Below are 22,419 nucleotides of genomic sequence, written 5' to 3'. Positions count from 1 at the left end.
GATGTTGTATGTATACATTTGTTAAAATAGAAGTCATTTTGATTTCCATACTCATTTTTTTAATTAAATTTATTTATTTTAATTAGAGGCTAATTATTTTACAATATTGTATTGGTTTTGCCATACATCAACATGAATCCGCCATGGGTGTACACATGTTCCCAATCCTGAACCCCCCTCCCACCTCCCTCCCCATACCATCCCTCTGGGTCATCATTTATTTTTTTAATTGAAAGTTGCTCAGTCGTGTCCAACTCTTTGCTGTCCCATGGACTGTAGCCTGCCAGGCTGCTCTGTCCATGGAATTCTCCAGGCAAGAATACTGTAGTGGGTAGCCACTCCCTTCTCCAGGAGATCTTCCCAACCCAGGGACCAAACACAGGTCTCCCGCATTGCAGGAGGATTCTTTACCAACTGAGCCATCAGGAAAGCCCAAGAATACTGGAGTGGGTAGCCTATCTCTTCTCCAGGAGATCTTTCCAACCCAGGAATCAAACTGAATTGCAGGCAGATTGAAGGTATTTTTTGTTTTCAGTATTTTTTTAACTTTAGGTTCAACAGAAAAAAAAAATCAAACATTATGGCAATATTCTTCCTTGTCAATAGACACTAAAATGATATGGAAGATGTTAAAACCTCAGGAGGAAAAAATGATGTATTTGGAGCAGGACTTCCATGGTGAGTTCTCAGTGTAACTCTGAGAACACTGTAAAAACTAAAAGTGAATTACTGAAAGCACCTTAATTCAAACATGCACATTCAAATGTACAGATTCCTCTAATAAATATTCATAGGATTTAATTTAATATTATTTCAATGCTTTTTAAATGGCCTGTTAGAACACAAGTTAATGATGTTCCTAAGTATGAATTCATTTCATCTAATCATGAATAATAATGAATCATATTTTCAAGGATTTCAGTGTGTTCTGCAAAGTGTTCATTTCTTCACATGCATTATCTTAATCAGTTTTATTCACCTGCCTTTTTTCCTATCTTTCCCCCCCCTCTTTTTTCTAAGATGATAATATATGTCTGCTCTCCAGGAGAAAGATTACTCTCTGTATATGTGAGAGCAAATTTGCCAAATTTGCATCTCAGAAAAGATTAAATCACTAAAATGAAAAGATTATTTAAAGCCTAGTATGGTTCAGGGTATTGAAATGAAAAAAATCAGGGAATGGATGGAACAGGTAGCAAAGCCAAAAGCAATAGCATGAAGACTTCTTCTTAACCCAAGCAGTCATTATTGTCAACTTTTATTTGGACCAGAGAATCTTTTTATTTGATATTCCAAATCCTTTATTTATAGCATTATCTGTTTTTATAGTGTTGATCTTTTGCTTTACACAACACTGTAATATTGTCCTTGTACACTGTGGTAATTTGTTATATTAGGTACCTGAGTATTTTCTCACATGCAAATTTATGTTAAGTGATGTGTATTCTTTTGATATGCGTAACTTTCCATTGAATTATCTGCAAGCATTTTATTGAAATGTTTAAATTTTTTTTTTAATTTTATTTTATTTTTAAACTTAACATAACTGTATTAGATTTGCCAAATATCAAAATGAATCCGCCACAGGTATACATGTGTTCCCCATCCTGAACCCTCCTCCCTCCTCCCTCCCCATTCCATCCCTCTGGGTCGTCCCAGTGCACCAGCCCCAAAATTTTTTAATGAAAAATCTCTTCAGTTTGTCTACCTATGCTTCTTGATTACCCAGTATATTGTAACAGGCAATTCTCTCACCGTAGAGTGTAAATAAATTAGTAATTTATATTAATGCTAGTTTTATTTAAAAATTACTAATAACACTAATGTTGAAAAATATGTTCAATGACTCACTATTATGTTTTCTAAACATATAGAATTAGAAGTTTTTATCATGGAACTATCTGTCACTAAAATTGTTTGGATCATCTAGTCTTCAAAATATCATTTTACATTAATATGTGTGAGAGAGAAAAGTACCTTGTCATCTCACAGTCTGTGCTGTTTATAAAATGCTAAGGATAGAATTTGATGGAGCATCTGTCACAGATGAGTGTTTCTGTAAAGATCCTTCAGTTCCTCTTTTGTTATAAAAAGGTCATGTTGATTTGCAGAGGGAATTATATTCATTATATCATTAAGCATATTTGAAAAATAAGAGTCTATTAATGTTACTAAACGCTTTCAGAATTCAATGGAATAGCCATCTTGTTCACTATATTTTCCACTGGGCATGATATAAGCAGTTAAATATAGTACTTTGCCCTACAATGACAGTCTACAGCCTGAGAACTTTATGTGCCAAGGTAGGCAAAGCATAGTTTATGCTGCTCAAGAAGACTTTATTGGATTTGATTAAGCTGGAATCTCGTTTGTACAATTTAATCAAATATTTTAAGGAAGGATTAATTTTCCTCAAGTCAGCAGTAATATCACTAAGCTGGCCCCTGAATGCTTGCTTTGTTGACTTTCCAATAATAACCCAGCTAGACAATCTTTATCCTTCTTTGCCTTTCAATTTAGTGTGTCTTTATCTGTTTCAGGAGACAATGTTAATAGCAACTATTTTCAAAAAGTAAATTTTCACTTTCAATGTATTTGCTCAGTTCAGTTCAGTCGCTTGGTCATGCCCAATTCTTTGCCTCCCCATGCACTGCAGCAGGCCAGGATTCCCTGTCCTCCACCATCTCAAGGAGCTTGCTCAAACTCATGTGCATTGAGTTGGTGATGCCATCCAACCATCTCATCCTGTGTCGTCTCCTTCTCCTCCCGCCTTCAATCTTCCCCAGCATCAGGGTCTTTTTCAATGAGTCTGTTCTTCGCATCAGGTGGCCAAGGTATTGGAGCTTCAGTTTCACCATCAGTCCTTCCAATGAATAGTCAGGGTTGATTTCCTTTAGGGTTGGCTGGTTTGATCTCCTTGGTGTCCAAGGGATTCTCAAGAGTCTTCTCCAACACTATAGTTCAAAAGCATCAATTCTTTGGCACTCAGCTTTCTTTATAGTCTGGCTCTCACATCCATACATGACTACTGGAAAAACCATAGCTTTGACTAGACAGACATTTGTTGGCAAAGTAATGTCTCTGCTTTCTAATATGCTGTCTAGGTTGAATTTGCTAATAGGCTCTTTTTCTTTATCATCTCAATCTTTCTGTGTACTACTTTCCCCAGTCAGAATTAATATAGTTTTTTATTGTAATATATTTTCTTCTATCCTCTCAAAGATTTAAACAAAAAATAAAAACTATTTAAGAATTCTAACAACTCTAACAAACAAAAAACACTCTCCCTGTAAATATATTTTCTATTCAGGAAAGTAGCGGCAAGCTTATCTTGGTCTAATTCCAAATTAAATTCTTAACCTATTTAAATATACCCTAATGTAATGGTCTACTTATCAATCCATCACTTGGTGCATCTACTTTGAAATGGGCAGGTGGTCCCCTTCAGAAGTATCATTAGATAATGATGACGGTTGCAATTAGATTATAATGATCTTGGTCATTTACAACATGCAGAGTCATTTATATAAATGATTTTTTTTTTGTAAGTATGGCATAGAGTTGGTAAGGAGTCAAAAGGTACTTCTTCCTTAGGTTACAATTCTTTTAAGTAGATCAGATTTGGTAGTCCTATGGGTTTCAAATTTCCTTGCATCAAAGTTTCTTGTATTTTCCTACTTAATAAGGCAAATTATGTAATTATTTTTAGTTGCCTGTGTGTGTGTGTGTGTGTGTGTGTGTGTGTGTGTGTGTGATACCAAATCCAGTATACATGTCCATCTCCCACCCAGGGCTCTGCGGATGGCTTGCTTCTTGGCTGGCTCCAGGGACCGCTCAAGCTGTTCTGGTGGTCATGAGCCCTGTTCACCACAATCACTTCATCTCCTGACAACACTACGGCCTCAGCCTCCTCAGGGATGAGATCCTATCTCCTGCAACTCACAATCTCTCATTTCCCAACAGCTGCTCTGAGATCCATGCAAAATAACCTCGCTGTGAAGAGGCTTTAACATTCTGTGATCAGACTGACCAATGAGACACAGGAGACTGAAAGGAGGCGAAGCCAGCAAGTCAATTTGACTCAGGCTTCTCCTGAGACTTCACACGACCCAAGAATCAACCCTTTTTTCTTGGGAGACTGTGACCCGCTTGGCAACATCCCACTGGGCGTTGTTTTCCCTTCATTTCTTTTCTCATTTCCATTTTCCCTCTCTTTGCTTCCCTGGATAACATGCCCTGTGCTGCTGCTGCTGCTGCTAAGTCGCTTCAGTCGTGTCCGACTCTGTGCAACCCCAGAGACGGCAGCCCACCAGGCTTCCCCGTCCCTGGGATTCTCCAGGCAAGAACACTGGAGTGGGTTGCCATTTCCTTCTCCAATGTATGAAAGTGGAAAGTGAAAGTGAAGTCGCTCAGTCATGTCTGACTCTTAGCGACCCCATGGACTGCCGCCTACCAGGCTCCTCTGTCCATGGATTTTCCAGGCAAGAGTACTGGAGTGGGGTGCCATTGCCTTCTCTGACATGCCCTGTAATAAACTCTATTTCTAAGGAACTTAGGCTGGGACAGAGCTCTTCAAGTAAATGTCCACATGTGTTTCCATTTGCTTATCCTAGAAATTGTGATATTTACTGTTTTCCTAAAATGACCAGTCCTACTCTCTTGCACTTCCTATGAGAGAAAAACCAACTAACTGACAGTTCAGTAATTGGCTGTTGTCTAGTCAGTGCACTTTCCAAACTGAACTCCCAGGAAAATGGCGCCAGACTAGAGAGTAGTTTTTAATTTCTCATATATCATGATTTATAGCATAGCTAGCTTACTGCGGTTACCCTTGATCTTTAAAAATAAACAGTATCAATTTTTAAATGAGCTATAACAATCTCATATAAAATCTGAAAGATTCAGGGCATTCTGAATACATAAGCTGCTTTGCCTTCTGTGAATCAATCCCACAGAACACACTTTAAAAATAGATTGGTGTTTCTTTATTAAATATAATAAACTATGCTTTTCACATTTCATTTTCCAAAGAATTTTCACATACAAGATCTATACAATTAACCTAAGACTTGGACAAGATACATATTAATGTTATTATTCTTACAATTTACAGAAGGATAAACTGAGACTCAGAGTGTTTAATTCAGTGTCCAGATTTGGCATAGCAAAAATTTGATATAAAATTTAGTTTTTCCTGTGCCTTTCCTCTTTATATCCTATCATACTGCTTTAGCTCACTAGAGAAGAGTAGACCTTTATTGAGAATAATTTGGACATAAGATTCCTGAATAGAAATAAGTCATATACCTGCAAAGAAATGATTTTTCCCACAAATCACATGGCAGTAAATAACATCATTTTAGACTCATGCAAATATATGCAAATTTGATTTTAATGTACCCCCAACATATGAGACTTTATGTTATTTTAATGTTAATTTTTATGCACCCCCAACATACCAGGCTTCCCAGTAGCTCAGCTGGTAACAAATCTGCCTGCATACAGGAGACCCTGGTTCAATTACTAGATCGGGAAGGTCCCCTGGAGAAGGGAATGGCTACCCACCCCAGTATTCTGGCCTGGAGAATTCCATAGACGGTATAGTCCATGGGGACCCAAAGAGTCGAACATAACTGTGTGAGTTTCACTTAACATATGAGAAAATTTAACTATTTAAAGAAAATATGTGGTGAACTCTTTGATAATGTCTTCTTTGTTAACGTCAACTAACAGACAATACTGTCTAAAAGTAGAATGGTTTTCCTGAGAGAAATCCTTAAGCTTTCCTTACATCAAAATTTCAGCATAATCCAATCATTGATCAGATAGAGAAACAAATGACTTCTAAAGTTGTAAGATAAATTAACTCTATTTGGAGAAAAAAATGTATATTCTTGGGTAAAAAATTTTTTATAGCTGAAAAACAACATTTGTTTATATCTGAAAAATTGAAAGAAATAGGTACTTTTCTGAACAGAGAAAAGTTAATGATGGGAATTTCAATGACAAAAAAAATTATTTAACCTTTTAAATGATCTAAAAAGGAAATACATGGAGAAATGTATGTGTTTTCAGATTCATGTGAAGCCCTTCAAATTGTAAAATGTAAATAAGTGGCAGAAAATTCAGGAAGCCATGACCGCATGTGAGTGTCAATTTAGGCAAAAATAAAATAATAGTCTTTTGGCAAACAGACCCAAACTATTAGAAGGACTGCTTTTGCACCAGTTATGTTTCAAAGTGAAAATTCTTTGTAAACTATTCTCTGAAGATATGAGACAAATGTACTTATGAAATAAAGCATAAAAACAAAATATTAGGTTTCATCAAGAAGGAAAATAAAAAACAAAGATGCAAGAAATGTCACATCCTTAAAGGGTAATCCTCCACAGACCCCTGTGTTGACGTCTTGAGATTGTTCTCCCACCTCTTAGCATAATCTAGTTTATATATTCAGAAAGTAAACTCTAAGTTATCAGAGGAATGGATAAATTTTCAGTGTAAAGAATGAAAACTGAGTAATATGATTATATCTATGAAATCTCAAAGTATATTACTTTGCAGAAGATACATTTTGATCAAGTCTCAGATCTCAGAAAGTATCCATTAGAGTAGTACTTTTAACATCAAATATATGATGTTTCTACTTTAAATGGTCATAATCATAAAAAATGATTTAAGCCAGAAGTTTAGAAAAGGTATGATATAAAGATTGGCGTTCCTCAATGGCTCAGAGGGTAAAGAATCTCCCTACAATGCAGGAGACACAGGGGATGCGGGTTTCATCCCTGGGTTGGGAAGATCTCCTGAAGGAGTAAGTGGCTACCCACTCCAGTATTTTCGCCTGGACAGAGGAGCCTGGTCGGCTACAGTACACAGGGTCACAAAGAGTTGGATTCAACTGAGCAGCTGAGCACATACACACATAAAGATTATTATTAGTCTCTAGGGAGGGTCAGAATCTTTCCCACTAACTGCAAGGATCATCTAGTCTTCATTACAATAATAATACATCAGGTACCACAAATGGTTTCCTCCTACCAATGGGCACTTGGCTTTCTGACTTAGAAAAGTAGAGACATGCAGATAGTATATAGCAGATTTATACTTATCCACATTGAGTATTGGTGCCTCAGAGGCTGAGTTATTTTTGAAGATGTCCTAACTTCTTATAATGAATAAATATATAATCATAAAAATAACTAAAATATTAAGCCTTACATATTAACTATTCCCAGGAGGAATAACTAACACACTGGGGAATTTTTAAATTTCTCAGCTCCTCACATGCACCATAATTAATAAACACAAATGCCAATTTCTACACTGATTAAAAAAATGATCAAACAATGACATGAACTTAAAATGGAAGGTATGAATTTTAACAAATGCTTATAGAATAAGACCTTAAGGTTTTCACTTGAAACGCCCTTTTCACAAAGAGCCTCTTGTATGCTGGATGTGCTTAAGAAGCAAATAGAAACTTCGGTCACAAACTGTGCTACTACCTAACTACTAAGGCTGGGGACAGGCTTTCTTCACCCACATAGCATCGGGCCACTTCTGAAGAGCTGTTTTCTTTTGGAAATTCTTTACTTTAGGGAGGACATTTATTAAGTATAATATATCCTAGGAAATGTAATACCAATTGTAAGAAACCTCTGAGGGAGTGATACTGTTTTAGTCTAGTAAATGTTTCCTCAAGGCCGGGGGTTGAATCCTGGCTCCACCTCCTATCACAGCGGAAAGGTGAGGAGGGTTGCTAACTTCTCTGTAGCCATTTCTTTCACTATCATGTCTAAAATGGAAGATCACTGAAAGATTACATGAAGGAAACCACTTCTATCATGTAGAGCACTGTCTAGCATATATTTAGCTCTCAAAATATTTTTAATACTAGGCAAAGAACATACAAGCTTTGAGGAGAAATCACACAAAATAGCTGTCATCTAATTTGTGTCTGACCAGAATGTAGGACAGTTAGATAATATGTGTGACTAAGGAAAGAACTAGGATCATGTGTGATCTTTTGGAAACACAGATTCACTCTAACAAAAGGAGAAACAACACTCTAAAAACTAGGTTTATCCAGAAATGGAAAGACAGGACTGGGTTATTGACTCAAGGCTGTCATACCACAGAAGGTATCCAAGCACAGGTGAGATGACTCTCCATCAAAGAGGTTATAGAAGCTATTCCTGCTTCAGAAGCCTGAATTACCTTATGACCAGTGCACACGTGTCTCAACAAATACATTATATCTTATTTCTAAAGAAAAGAAGAGATCTCCTTACTTTTATAAATTCCCACACAAAGAGTGTTTAAAAAGTAAATACTTATTGAAGACTCAACAAGTGTACATTACAATGGTTACATTTGGGGGGTAGAAGAGTCTGATGAAGGTTATCATTATATTTCAATTTTGTTTTGTTTATGTGTTTTTTTTAGTATGTTGTTTATGTAATCATAAAATATAAGGAAAAGTCAAAGAAGTGGTTATAGAAAGCAGGAAATAACACAGTATTCTACTGGATAGAGGTATGTGTTCCCGGATTTCCGTAAGTTATGGTGATGTGTAACTTTGGATAAAAAACCTGTACAAAATGAAGATTCTGCCATGTTTTAAAAGCTATTATTGCCTTTCTCCTGGAGAGAGGGGATGGAGATGTTAAATATCTTTCTGGTCCCTGATTCCTGCCTAATTTTTTTTCTGGAGTCTCTAGCTATACATGACCTAGCTTAACACATGCAAATAATTGGTGTAATAAAGACTAGAAGAAGTGAGGGTCATTTTCCCTAGAGCATCCTTCTACAGGCTTTGACTTCAGGCCATCACTGTATTCCATGTACTATAATACATGTATTTTTACACATTAACATTTCTGAAATGGAGATGCCTTTCAATTCTATCAGTTTTCAGTCTCTTTCTTTAACTGTAGTCCATTAAAATGGTACATATTATGATGCTGGTATATTAGATTGGATGGAATACACTATTTTGTGACTAGATTATATACCAGATGCCAAGTGGTCTACATGCATATCTCATTTACTAATTCTCATAGTAATGTTTAGGCAGATATTGTTATCACCCTTTTACGGGTCTGGTTTAAAGAATTAAAGGAAAGTGTCTTTGATCATACAGCTAGTAAACACAGAGTGAGAGTTCTACTGAGATTTGCCTGGCAAAGTTCTTGCCATTAGCTAATTCATTAACATATTCTTCTAAGAAGGTTTTGGGTAAAGATCTTTCTATTTTAAAAGAAAAAGTTTTAAAGTCTCGAAGATGCTTCTTTACTCAAGCATTATTTACCAATGCTTCTCACACTCTGTGTAGCCCGCTATGGTATCAGATCCTGAGTTTCCAAGCCATCCTGCACTGGGAGCAGCTGTGTCATTTAGTGTTGATTCCCAGGGCTAACCCAACATTAAAACACAATTTAATGTTGAGGTGAATCTAAGAAGCCAGAGCACTGTTGAGGAAGATTGTTTTTTAAAGATATATTTTCAATCCATTTTGATAATATTTTAGTAAAGTCTAAAATTTCTGATAGTATTCTCTATGGAAAAAATTACTCCCCAATTTAAATCTTTATATCTTAACAAATCTTTATATCTTAACAAAATAATTTTGTCACAGCCTTAAGATTGCCAAACTCATAAGAGGACTTTTATAACAGAATTTTAAATTTAACTAGAAATGTCTTTTAAAAAAAATGTTTATATGATTCTTTTTTTTTCTTTTTTTTTTAATTTTATTTTATTTTTAAACCTGAAACACTGTATTAGTTTTGCCAAACATCAAAACGAATCCGCCACAGGTATACTTACGCTCCCCATCTTCCTTAGAGTTTTCAAAGGAAGTATAGCCCTGCCAACACTTTGCTTTCAGACTTCTATTATGGAATGTGAGAATAAACTTCTGTTGTTTAAAGCCAAAAAAAAGGTTTATATTCATGTGACAATTTTCTAAGCTATGATTATATTTTGAGAAATATTTGAACCACTAACAGAGACAATAGGATTGATTATGAATTTCCTCTCTAAACTGTCTTAATATTTGCAATGTAAAGAACATGATATAATCTTACTTTTATAGCTATTTCAATATCAAACTGAGGTGATAACAAATAAACTCAACTAGATTTAAGACTGAAATGCAGAGCATAAGAAAAAATCACAATAAGACTGTTTCTAATACAAATCTATTTGATGAAGTTATAAAATATCTATTGCTGTTTTAGCACATGCACAGCCATTATATTCTAGGTTGCTCCCAAATTACTAGTTAAAGATACCATGATGGGCTGAAAATTACTGTTCTTTAATGACAATTCAATATGAAGTGAACAAAAATACAACATAATCAGTTTTAGTGGTCCCTCATTCTCACTTTAGTTACTCAAGATGAAATGTGTACTATTAAAATGCTGAACAACCTTGTAATAAGGACTTGACTTGTATTTCTCTATTGCATGATTTCTGCCCAAATTAATTTTTAACCTTTAAATTTGGTGTCTCAGAAGGTAAAGAATCTGCCTGCAATTCAGGAGGCCTGGTTTTGACCCCTGGGTTGGGAAGATCCTCTGGAGAAGGAAAAGAAGGGAATGGCTACCCACTCCAGTATTCTTGCCTAGGAAATCCCATGGACAGAGGAGACTGGCAGGCTACTGTTCAGCGGGTGCCAAAGAGTTGGACATGATGGACTGACTGATGCTTTCACTTTGTTTATAGATAACCCCTAATCTCTGATAGCCAGAATGATACCTTTTGTCCATTCTTAATTAAAGATAATTATTACAACTAAAGAGAATTTGCACTTCTGAAAGAATTTCCAATCTTATAAAACTGCAAGTTTTATATAGATGGATATGTGTACATATAGATGCATTTAGATGTAATGTATAAATATGATGAAAAGTGAGAGTCACTCAGTCGTGTCCAACTCTTTGTGACCCCATGGACTATAGAGCCCATGGTATTTCTCCAGGTCAGAAGACTGGAGTGGATAGCTTTCCCTTCTCCAAGGGATCTTAGCAACCCAGGGATCGATCCCAGGTCTCCCACATTGCAGGCAGATTCCTTACCAGCTGAGCCACAAGGGGATCCCACGTGTAAATCTAAATATATTTAAAATAGATGTTATATGAGTAAAATAGATATGTTACATAGAATGCATACATGTATGCAAATATGCACCTTGAAAATATTAAAGTATTACAAGAAAGCTTAAAGCCACCTTCTAAAAACCATACCCAGTCTGTGAACACTCTGGATCTCACCAAATAACAGTTGAGTGCAAATTTCTCCAGTTCTTTATCCATTTCTGCATTAGATATACAGTATTATTTTCTGAATATGAGCATATATTTTACATTAATTGTATTACACTGAAAAAATCAGTTGGAAACTTGAACTCTTTTTTTTAATTTAATTTTATTTAACTTTACAATATTGTATTGGTTTTGCCATATATCAAAATGAATCTGCTACAGGTATACATGTGTTCCCCATCCTGAACCCTCCTCTCTCCTCTTTACCCAAAAGTATGTCATATATTTTTCCACAGCAGTCCACAAATTTCACCTCTTTTTTTAAAAACTGCCCCAAAGTATTTCATGGTATGAATGTGCCATAATTTGGGAGGGAGGAGGGAAAGGGTTCAGGATGGGGAACAAGTGTATACCTGTGGCGGATTCATGGTGATATATGGCAAAACCAATACAATATTGTAAAGTTAAAAAATTAAAAAAAAATTTATATAACTTATTTACTGGTTTTCTTTTGGTAGTTATTTAGGTCATTTCTATTTTCCTTGGTTATTTCTATTTTCCTTTTAGTATTGCATTTCAGATAATCCTGTGAACATTCCTGGTCATGCCATCTTAGACATGTGTAGGAATTTCTCCTGAATAATTAAAAGTGTAATTATAAGAAATTAATTTTTTTATAGGAACTATCCAAGTACCCTCAAAATTACCATACTTTTATATGCTTACTGTCAATATAGAATACTTGTTCCCCAATAATTGTTTACACTTGGCACTTAAATTGTTGCTAGTCTGATGAGTGAAATCTCTCTCAAAGTATATTTTCCTACTTGCAAGTAAGTGGAATTGATCTTTTCATCTCACTATCGTCTTATTCTTCTCATTTGACTTTTGGCTGTTTATATGCTTTATTTTTTTCCCCTTGGATATATGCTGAATTTCTTTATAGGTTGCATGCTGTAATGTTTTCTACCTGCTGCTGCTGCTAAGTCGCTTCAGTCGTGTCCAACTCTGTGCGATCCCATAGACGGCAGCCCACCAGGCTCCCTTGTCCCTGGGATTCTCCAAGCAGGAACACTGGAGTGGGTTGCCATTTCCTCCTCCAATGCATGAAAGCGAAAAGTGAAAGTGAAGTCGCTCATCCGTGCCCAACTCTTAGCGACCCCATGGACTGCAGCCTACCAGGCTCCTCCATCCATGGGATTTTCCAAGCAAGAGTAGTGGAGTGGGGTGCCATTGCCTTTTCCAATGTTTTCTACCAGTGTGCCTCTTATTCTGACTTTGTGGTGTTTTTTTCCTTTGGAAATATTTTGACATGACCAAATTTATCAATTTTTGTGTTTTCTTTTTAAAAATTAATTTATTTGGCTGGATCGAGTCTTAATTGTGGCATCCAGGCTCTCAAGTTTTGCCTCATGGGCTCTTGAGCACAGGGGCTCAGTAGTTGTGGTGTGGCAGCTTAGCTGCTCCATGACATATGAAATCTTAGTTCCCCTACCAGGGACTGAACCCATGTCCTCTGCATTCCAAAGCAGACTCTTAACCACTGGACCACAAGGGAAGTCCCTATTTGTGTTTTATTCTAATAATTTTTAAAAAGAGTATCTTGCTCTAAAGTCACAGAGACATTTTCCTATTTTTCTTGTAAAATATTCATGTATTTTTTATTTCTGTTGTTTTTATTTTTATATATTGGCCTTTGCTCTATCTGGGATATATCTCTGAGAATCTTTCGAGACAGAAATCAAATAATTATTTTTCTGGTGGATAGAAAATTATCCCAACTTTATTTTATTATAGTCCATATTTTATTAAAGGACCTGAAAAGACATTTTTGGCATATTAAAGCTCTATGTATCCATTTCTGGATTCTGCCATATTAAATATCTCAACTTGTTATTTACTTCATTTTTCAATTATGTTTTGATATCAGATAGGACATGTGTTAGCTGTTTTTAATGTTCTGCATTTTCTATTCCAAATGAATTTTAGAGTTGGCTTTCATGTTCAAAATCTCTGCTAGAAATTTCATGACTATTCAAACTTGAGGATTATTTTGAAAATTAAAATTTCAAAATACTGGGGTTTTACATCCACAAACATGATATATTTCTTCATGTATTCAGATATTCTTTTAGGTCTACCTTTAAAGTTTTATCTTTTCAACAGAAAGGCTGTACACATTGTACAAGGCTTATGCTTATTACTTTATAACTTATATTCTTATTTTTAATGAAACTATTTCCTTTCACGTTTTTAATCAATTGCTATTTATTTTTAAGGGCTTCCAAGGTGTTGCCTGTGGTAAAGAATTCTCCTACTAATGTAGGAGACATAAGAGACACAGGTTTGATCCCTGGGTCGAGGAGATTCCCTGGAGGAGGGCATGGCAACCCACTCCAGTATTCCTGGTGGAAAATCCCATGGGCAGAGAAGCCTGGTGGGCTACAGTCCTTGCTGCCACAAAGAGCTGGACATGACTGAGCAACTGAGCACACACATTTATTTGTAAAAAATGATTTTTGTATTTTGACTTTATGTAAAATCACTTTAATCTATTTTACTATTTCTCATAATTTGTCAGTTGAGCAGACAATATACTGACCACATAGAAGGATGTTTTATATTTTTCCCTCCATTGTTTATTTTTCATTTTTTATTGTTCATATTGCAGAGTCTAAGATCTTGAGTCAAATATTATAAGATACAATGCTTTTCTTGTTCTTGACTTTATGAAATCCTTCTAACTCAGAGATGAAGTGCTTGAGTGCATTAATGTAAATGCTCAATGCCAAGTTATTTGGGGTGTAATCTAAAAGAAAAGGGAGAATGTTACTCCATCTGCTTATTGAATATCAAATATATTCCAGAAACTGCACTAGATCAATGTAATTATTCTGCTTAAGAGTTCTAAGAGCTGCTATCTTACTTTCAAGAAGGTGAAGTAACAACTAAGTTTACACATGAAGTTGACACAATATTCAAATTCCGGTTGTAATTCTACAGACTGAGTAAACCCTAGGGTTTACAGGTTCTAATAATCTCTCAGATGGTCCCAGAGGTCTCTGGACCTTTCTTCTCCTTTCTTGTGTTTATTGCAGGGAGAACAGGATTGAAAAGACAGGTGTTCATCCTGTAAAAACAAGCTCTCTGTGAGCAGAATCTGAGTCCTTCTTAAAATGCAGTGCCCAGTATAGTGCAAATATAAAGGCATCAAAAATATTTTTATATTGGTTGATAGGGAAATATACATGTTTCATGTCACTCAAATTGAGGTGTCTCACTTAATGAGCTAATAAAATAACAGCATTGTTTCTTTCCTGAAAGTTTCTTTCTGTTGTTTCATGTTGATAACAGTTTTAGATTTTAAGTTCTCCAGCTCTGTGTAGACAGGAAATCGGTCCAAAACGTAAGCACCAGGAAGGAATTTTTTTCAAGCTGAGAATCTGAGACTTGCAGTTAAATACAGATCTGTCTTAAATTTTAGGCATATTAATTAAATTTTAAACTTAAAAACACTTCCACTATTTTGGCAGAAAAACTGTAGTTGCTTTTTTTGGAATAAATGATTAACGTTTTTTTGTTTGAAAAAGATTAAATAAGCATAAAATATAGGGATGATATTAAATTCTGGTCACCATTGAGATTTGCATTTTTACTTATTCCAACTTGACACAGGAAGGAACTATATTATAGAATTGTTATACATTTCCCCAACATCACTCAAAGAGTCAACGACAGATGAAATTCAAAACCCAGGAGGGCTGACTCCAGAATCCTTGTTCTTAACCACTATGTTATGCTGCCTCACATGACAGCTAAAATATCTTAAGTATGTTTTCTTCCTAAATATACACGTAATTCATAGAGGGATGTATCACAAATCATTGCTAGTAATGCTTCATTGGCTTCTATAAGAATGGCTAAAATTTAAGAGAAAAAAGTGACCACAGATTTCTTACACATCAGGAGCAGATATGGTTAGTACATTAAATTGTACTTAGAAGGGCTTCCATCTGACTTCAGTTCTCACTTACAACAATGCTCATTTTCTTTTTTTCTTTTTAAGATAAAGTTATTTATGCATCTTTAGTTTTAGTATTTTCAGCGTATGGTCCAGTAACTGAGTTACTTTGCCCTGCATAACAAAGTTTCTTCAAAACGTCTATGTGCAACTTCTTTCTTTCACATGGAGCAAATAGAGTTCCCCTCTTGGAATGAACAATCACTTGGCAGCATAATTTATTTTAATGGACATCTCTTTAAAATGAGCCTTTGCCATCTGTTTCACCCTCTAATTACAAGAATACAATTCACAATTGTGTCTACAAAGAAAAATATAAGAGACTTAAATGCAGGTTTATATCACTGCATCTGTTCAATTGATTTTAAATCCAGGAGGAACAAAAGGGCAGGAAACCTTGCTTTCCTTTCTTATTCCAATTAGCATAGACAAGAATTCATAGCACAAAATTGCCCAGATTGGTTCATCGGGCAAAAACTGGAAAACTACCTTATTAATCTTGATCTGTATTTTACTTTACATGCCATTTTTTTCTGATTCCAATAATGGTATAGAAATTAGCATTTTTTAGAAGATAGGCAGAAAATCCACGATTTTAACTAACAGAAAAGTTCAATGACAAGTGTGACTCAGAAACAGAACCTTTGTCATTTAGATGTAATTAATTCAGTCAAGAGAAAAGGCAAAAAGTGTTTCCTTACCTATTCATTATGTCCTGTTTGATAAAGCTCACCAATTTAGGAGTGGATGGGAATCTTAAATCTTGGCCATTTGGCAACCGAGTAATAGTGCTTCCTCAGACCAATGCCTAAGGCTAGATTCACACCCTAACAAGAAGAGATATTAAGGGAAACAAAATTGCATATGTATAACTGGGCCACTTCACAGTTTGTGGGTTCAATTTATCAGAGCAGTATCTTGTATCTATGGTGGCTTCAATGTCTTATCTTCTTAATTATGACAGCTGCATTCTCTTGATACATCAATTAGGCCCTAAAACACAAATTTTGCTCATATTGCTAACCAGCCCAGCTATTATCAGTGTCAATTCAGTTCAAAATATCCCGAGCTATGGAGGAACAATTTAAATTACCTAAGCGCACAGACACTAACCATTAAGGCACTAGGGTATCAACTGTTTGGGACCACTAGAGCAATAGTATACAACACTGCAACTTGCTCACTGGTAAGCCCATCAAGGAAGCTAAAATACACACTAGGAGACTAAGTAAAAATAGAGAAGCACAGAACTAAACTGTTTTTCTTACTCTTACACTAAAATTAAAACCCATAAAACCATCAAAGACTAGGAAAATGAGCAAAATGGAACAATAACTGGTACCTATAAACACAAACTTAAATTGTCCATCTAATTAATGTCCTGCATGAAAATAAAGAGAAGGTATAAAATTCAGGGGGTTTTGATATAAATTCTCATAATTTTTTCCTCTTTTTCTCATGCATTTATATGTATTTTCCTTCTAAATTCCTCACGTGTAAGAGGATCACTTTCTCAGGAGCCAATAATGTAGGGATTAATACCCCTTGTCCCCAGCTATTATCTAGAGTACTAACACTAGGCAACGGAGATGTGAATAGTGCTTCCACTAACTTGTTAAAGTTAATAACACAATAATTTATAAGATGGGACACATTTGAAGTCCACTGAATTCCTTGTCTCATTAAACAATGCAAAAGAGTTGAAACATATTACCCTCAGGTGTTTTAAACTTGCACCTGCCCCATTATATTTGCATTAATGGGTCTTCAAAAAAGTCATAGGCAGGTAGCTAATTGATATCCTTAAAAGAATATTTCAACCCTTAGTTTTGATAATATTAGTGAGATAGGATAAGAAATAATTTCAGAATGTTTACTTGAAGGAAATTTTACATGTGATCATTTTTATTTTCTCTTTCCAACTTTCATGAAATGGGTATATCTGGTTTCCCCCCAGTAAATGCAACCTGCTCAGTTCAGTTTAGTTCAGTCACTCAGTCATGTCTGACTTTTTGTGACCCCATGAATTGCAGCACCCCAGGCCTCCCTGTCCATCACCAAATCTGGGAATTTACTCAAACTCATGTCCATTGAGTTGGTGATGCCATCCAACCATCTCATCCTCTGTCATCCCCTTCTCCTCCCACCTTCAATCTTTTTCAGTATCAGGGTCATTTCCAATGAGTCAGTTCTTTGCGTCAGGTGGCCAAAGTATTGGAGTTTCAGCTTCAACATCAGTCCTTCCAATGAATATTCAGGACTGATTTCCTTTAGGATGGATCTTCTTGCAGTCAAGGGACTCTCAAGAGTCTTCTCCAACACCACAGTTCAAAAGCATCAACTCTTCAGTGCTCAGCTTTCTTTATGGACCAACTCTCACATCCATACATGACTACTGGAAAAACCATATCCTTGACTAGACAAACCTTTGTTGGCAAAGTAATGTCTCTGCTTTTTAATATGCTGTCTAGGTTGGCCAAGGCTGTATATTGTCACCCTGCTTATTTAACTTATATGCAGAATACATCATGAGAAACGTTGGGCTGAAGGAAGCACAACCTGGAATCAAGATTTCCAGGAGAAATATCAATAACCTCAGATATGCAGATGACACCACCCTTATGTGGCAGAAAGTGAAGAGAAATTAAAAAGTTTCTTGATGAAAGTGAAAGAGGAGAGTGAAAGAGTTGGGTTAAAGCTCAACATTCAGAAAACTAAGATCATGGCATCTGGTCCCATCACTTCATGGCAAATAGATGAGGAAACAGTGGTTGACTCTATTTTGGGGGGCTCCAAAATCACTGCACGGAGAAGGCAGTGGCACCCCACTCTAGTGCTCTTGCCTGGGGAATCCCATGGATGGAGGAGCCTGGTGGGCTGCAGTCCGTGGGGTCGCTAAGAGTCAGATATGACTGAGCAACTTCACTTTCACTTTTCACTTTGTGCAATGGAGGAAATGGCAACCCACTCCAGTGTTCTTGCCTGGAGAATCCCAGGGACAGGGGAGCCTGGTGGGCTGCCGTCTGTGGGGTCGCACAGAGTTGGACACGACTGAAGTGACTTAGCAGCAAAATCACTGCGATGGTGACTGAAGCCATGAAATTAAAAGACACTTACTCCTTGGAAGAAAAGTTATGACCAACTTGGACAACATATTAAAAAGCAACCTGCTCATCCACTCTTTTTTTTTTTTTTTAAACTTTACATAATTGTATTAGTTTTGCCAAATATCAAAATGAATCCGCCACAGGTATACATGTGTTCCCCATCCTGAACCCTCCTCCCTCCTCCCTCCCCATTCCATCCCTCTGGGTCGTCCCAGTGCACCAGCCCCAAGCATCCAGTATCGTGCATCGAACCTGGACTGGCAACTCGTTTCATACCTGATATTTTACATGTTTCAATGCCATTCTCCCAAATCTTCCCACCCTCTCCCTCTCTCTCAGAGTCCATAAGACTGTTCTATACATCAGTGTCTCTTTTGTTGTCTCGTACACAGGGTTATTGTTACCATCTTTCTAAATTCCATGTATATGCATTAGTATACTGTATTGGTGTTTTTCTTTCTGGCTTACTTCACTCTGTATAATAGGCTCCAGTTTCATCCACCTCATTAGAACTGATTCAAATGTATTCTTTTTAATGGCTGAGTAATACTCCATTGTGTAAATGTACCACAGCTTTCTTATCCATTCATCTGCTGATGGACATCTAGGTTGCTTCCATGTCCTGGCTATTATAAACAGTGCTGCGACATACAGATGGCTAACAAACACATGAAAAGATGCTCCACATCACTCATTATCAGAGAAATGCAAATCAAAACCACTATGAGGTACCATTTCACACCAGTCAGAATGGCTGCGATCCAAAAGTCTACAAGTAATAAATGCTGGAGAGGGTGTGGAGAAAAGGGAACCCTCTTACACTGTTGGTGGGAATGCAAACTAGTACAGCCACTATGGAGAACAGTGTGGAGATTCCTTAAAAAACTGGAAATAGAACTGCCTTATGATCCAGCAATCCCACTGCTGGGCATACACATTGAGGAAACCAGAAGGGAAAGAGACACATGTACCCCAATGTTCATCCACTCTTAATTCATCACCCCAGTCCCCAGTCCACTCTCTCCATACACCAAGATCTCTGCCCCAAAAAGTCCACTAAATGGACTGAAAAAATAGTCTATTACTAGACAGTATAAGGCAGGACTTCCTTTCCCCTTATCCTGGAAATTAGCAAAGTAAATGATGATGAAGAAACAATACTTTCAAAACTCAGTTCCTAAGTCACTTCTATAAAAATTTGCCCTGCTCTCATTTTATTCATGATTTTGGTAATATATATTAGATCATGTTGCTCTTCTGTTTAAAATATGGCAAAACCAATACAATATTGTAAAGTTAAAAAATAAAATAAAAAATAAATAAAAAAAATAAAAAAATATTCTTCAAAAGCTTCCTGCTATAACCAAAAGAAAATTCAAACTCTTAGGCCAATGTCTTCAATTTCATCTCCTTTTACTCTCCTCTCTTTCACTAATCTCCAGTCACACTGGCCTTTTGTCTGTACCTTAAATGTGCTGAGATTTTTTTCTGTCTTAAGCCTCTGTGCCCATTATTGTATCTGCTTTGTACACACTAAGATTCTTACATTTTGTTTTGTTACCATTCAACTGGTAATCCAAAGAACCTTCATTTATAAATCTACCTATTAAGCAGCCATCTAGTCACTATAATATTATCCTATTTTATATTTGTCATTACATACCAATACCTAAGTTGTTCTTAATTTTTTTTTGTTTAACTAGGTTACATATTTAATTTCTCTTTTCCCTGACTAGAGGCAGCTCCTTAGGACAGGAGCTATATTCCTGAGTAATGCCAATGATGAGAACAGTGTCTGACACAACAGTAAGTATCCAACACATTAGCCTTTAGCAACATGTGGCTACAGAGCCCTTGACATGTAGCCAATGTAACTGTGGAACTGAATTTTTAAATTCATTTAATGTAATAAGTTTACATTTCAATAGCAAATCTGACTAATAGCTAACATATTCAACAGTACAGTTCTAGATAATCAGTTCTAATGCTCCAAAACAAACTAGCTTCTACCAGAGATGGTGCTGGTAATACATAAAATTTTTTTTCTCTTTCAATATCTTTTTCTTTCCCCATGACTGCACACCAACTGCTGTCCTTTTTGTAAGAAATCGTCAGTTCATAAATGTTACAGTCTAATGAGAAATCACGCCAAACATTTTTGATTGTTGGTAGACATTTTAAAACAGACTTACTGCAATATAGAAGAACAGACATTGACTGTGACCTCACTAACAAATCACAAAATTAAAAAAGTATTTTAATACTTTATAAACTCAAAATGAAGAAAGTGCCATATGTGCTATTAGTGGAAATGAAGGGGAAAAAAACAGATAGTGATAAATGAGCAAACCTTAAGAGTTCAGATCTTGATATCTTAAAAGTGGGAGACTAGGATTTTAAATCCAATATTTGGCAGGGGAGCTTCATAAATCTCAGTCTGAAACACCTTTCTGGTTTGTGGAATAGGCTTCAAGAGAGTTTACAGTTGGTATGGAGTCTTGAGTCTAAGTTAAAAAAAAAAAAAAAGTAAAAACAATAACAAAAATCCCTATCAGAAATCAAAGTCCAAGCTCTCAACACAAAATTAGTAAAGATTTTGAGTTGTACAACTATGGGTCATGGGCACCTCAAGTTCATGAATTCATGTATGATCTCAGATTCAGGATTACTCAAAACCTAAACTCCTGAAGAGAGATTTTTAATGGAGACTTAGAAAGCATACTCTATTGTCATGGTCCTTGTTATAGTAAACAGTCTCCTTCAGCTGTGTTAATAAGAAAAGGAATTATTTTAGAAGTATTAAGATAAAGAATTTCTGCAAGGGCCAGCAAGCCAAGCTTAGTTGCTACAAAGCCAGGCAAGAGGCATACATCCTGGAGAAATATACACCATGCCACAGGAATGTTCCAGTGGAAAGCCCACTGCAACCAATGTCCACTGCTTAGTTCCCATGTTGCTGGAGATTATGCTGTAGACTTTGCATCATGACTGCCACAGCGATGATTTCACCAGGTGTTACTTCAGATTGCCTTTCTAGTATCCCTCTGGAGCTTCTCGATATGGAGTCTAGCTTCTCTAGGGGAATATAAGGTCTAAAAATCTTTAAAATGTAGATTTTACCTTTTCAGACTGCCTAGTGAAAAAAAGGAAGTCTAAAAGGAGTGATGATATTATACATGTATGAAACGAGTTGCCAGACCAGGTTCGATGCACGATATTGGATGCTTGGGGCTAGTGCACTGGGACGACCCAGAGGGATGGTATGGGGAGGGAGGAGGGAGGAGGGTTCAGGATGGGGAACACATGTATACCTGTGGCAGATTCATTTTGATATTTGGCAAAGCTAATACAATTTTGTACAGTTTAAAAATTAAAAAAAAAATTTTTTTAAAAGTAAAAAAATAAATAAATAAATAAATAAATAAAAGGAGTGATGAGTGGATACTGTATGAGCCAATCTGAAAAATATGCTTCTTATGCTTGATCTCCCTAAATGTGAACTCTAGATTATGACTATATAGTATATGATTATACTATATGTTGTGATAATTATTGAATAATGTCCTAAAAATTTGTCACTAAACTGTAAATTTCATTAGAACAGATCACTCTATGTATTGATTACTTTTCCTTATCACCTGAAAAAATACACACAATACTTGTTAAGTGAATAAATTCTAAATAGATTACAAAACTCTAGAACACAAGAGACTACAACTCCTTATTTTAACACAAACAGGAAAAGGGGGGATTTATAATATAAATTCCATGATAGATTGAGGTAAATGTGACTTTTAGAGAAAGCCTACCATATTTATATACCTATAATTTATATTTCATAAGAAGTTGGTAATCCAAGGTATTTAGGTTTAGAGACCAAATAGGCACAAATATTAGAGCATCTGAAAGCAAAAGGGACTAATATTATTTTTTAAGCTAACTTGGATTCTATGGAGTAAATAATATAGACTTAAAGAATGTACATCATACATCATGACCAAGTAGGCTTTATCCCAGG

The sequence above is a fragment of the Bubalus bubalis genome, chromosome 4, assembly GCF_019923935.1.
Source record: "Bubalus bubalis isolate 160015118507 breed Murrah chromosome 4, NDDB_SH_1, whole genome shotgun sequence".
NCBI classification, from domain to species: domain Eukaryota; kingdom Metazoa; phylum Chordata; class Mammalia; order Artiodactyla; family Bovidae; genus Bubalus; species Bubalus bubalis.
This window is presented reverse-complemented; position numbering follows the sequence as displayed.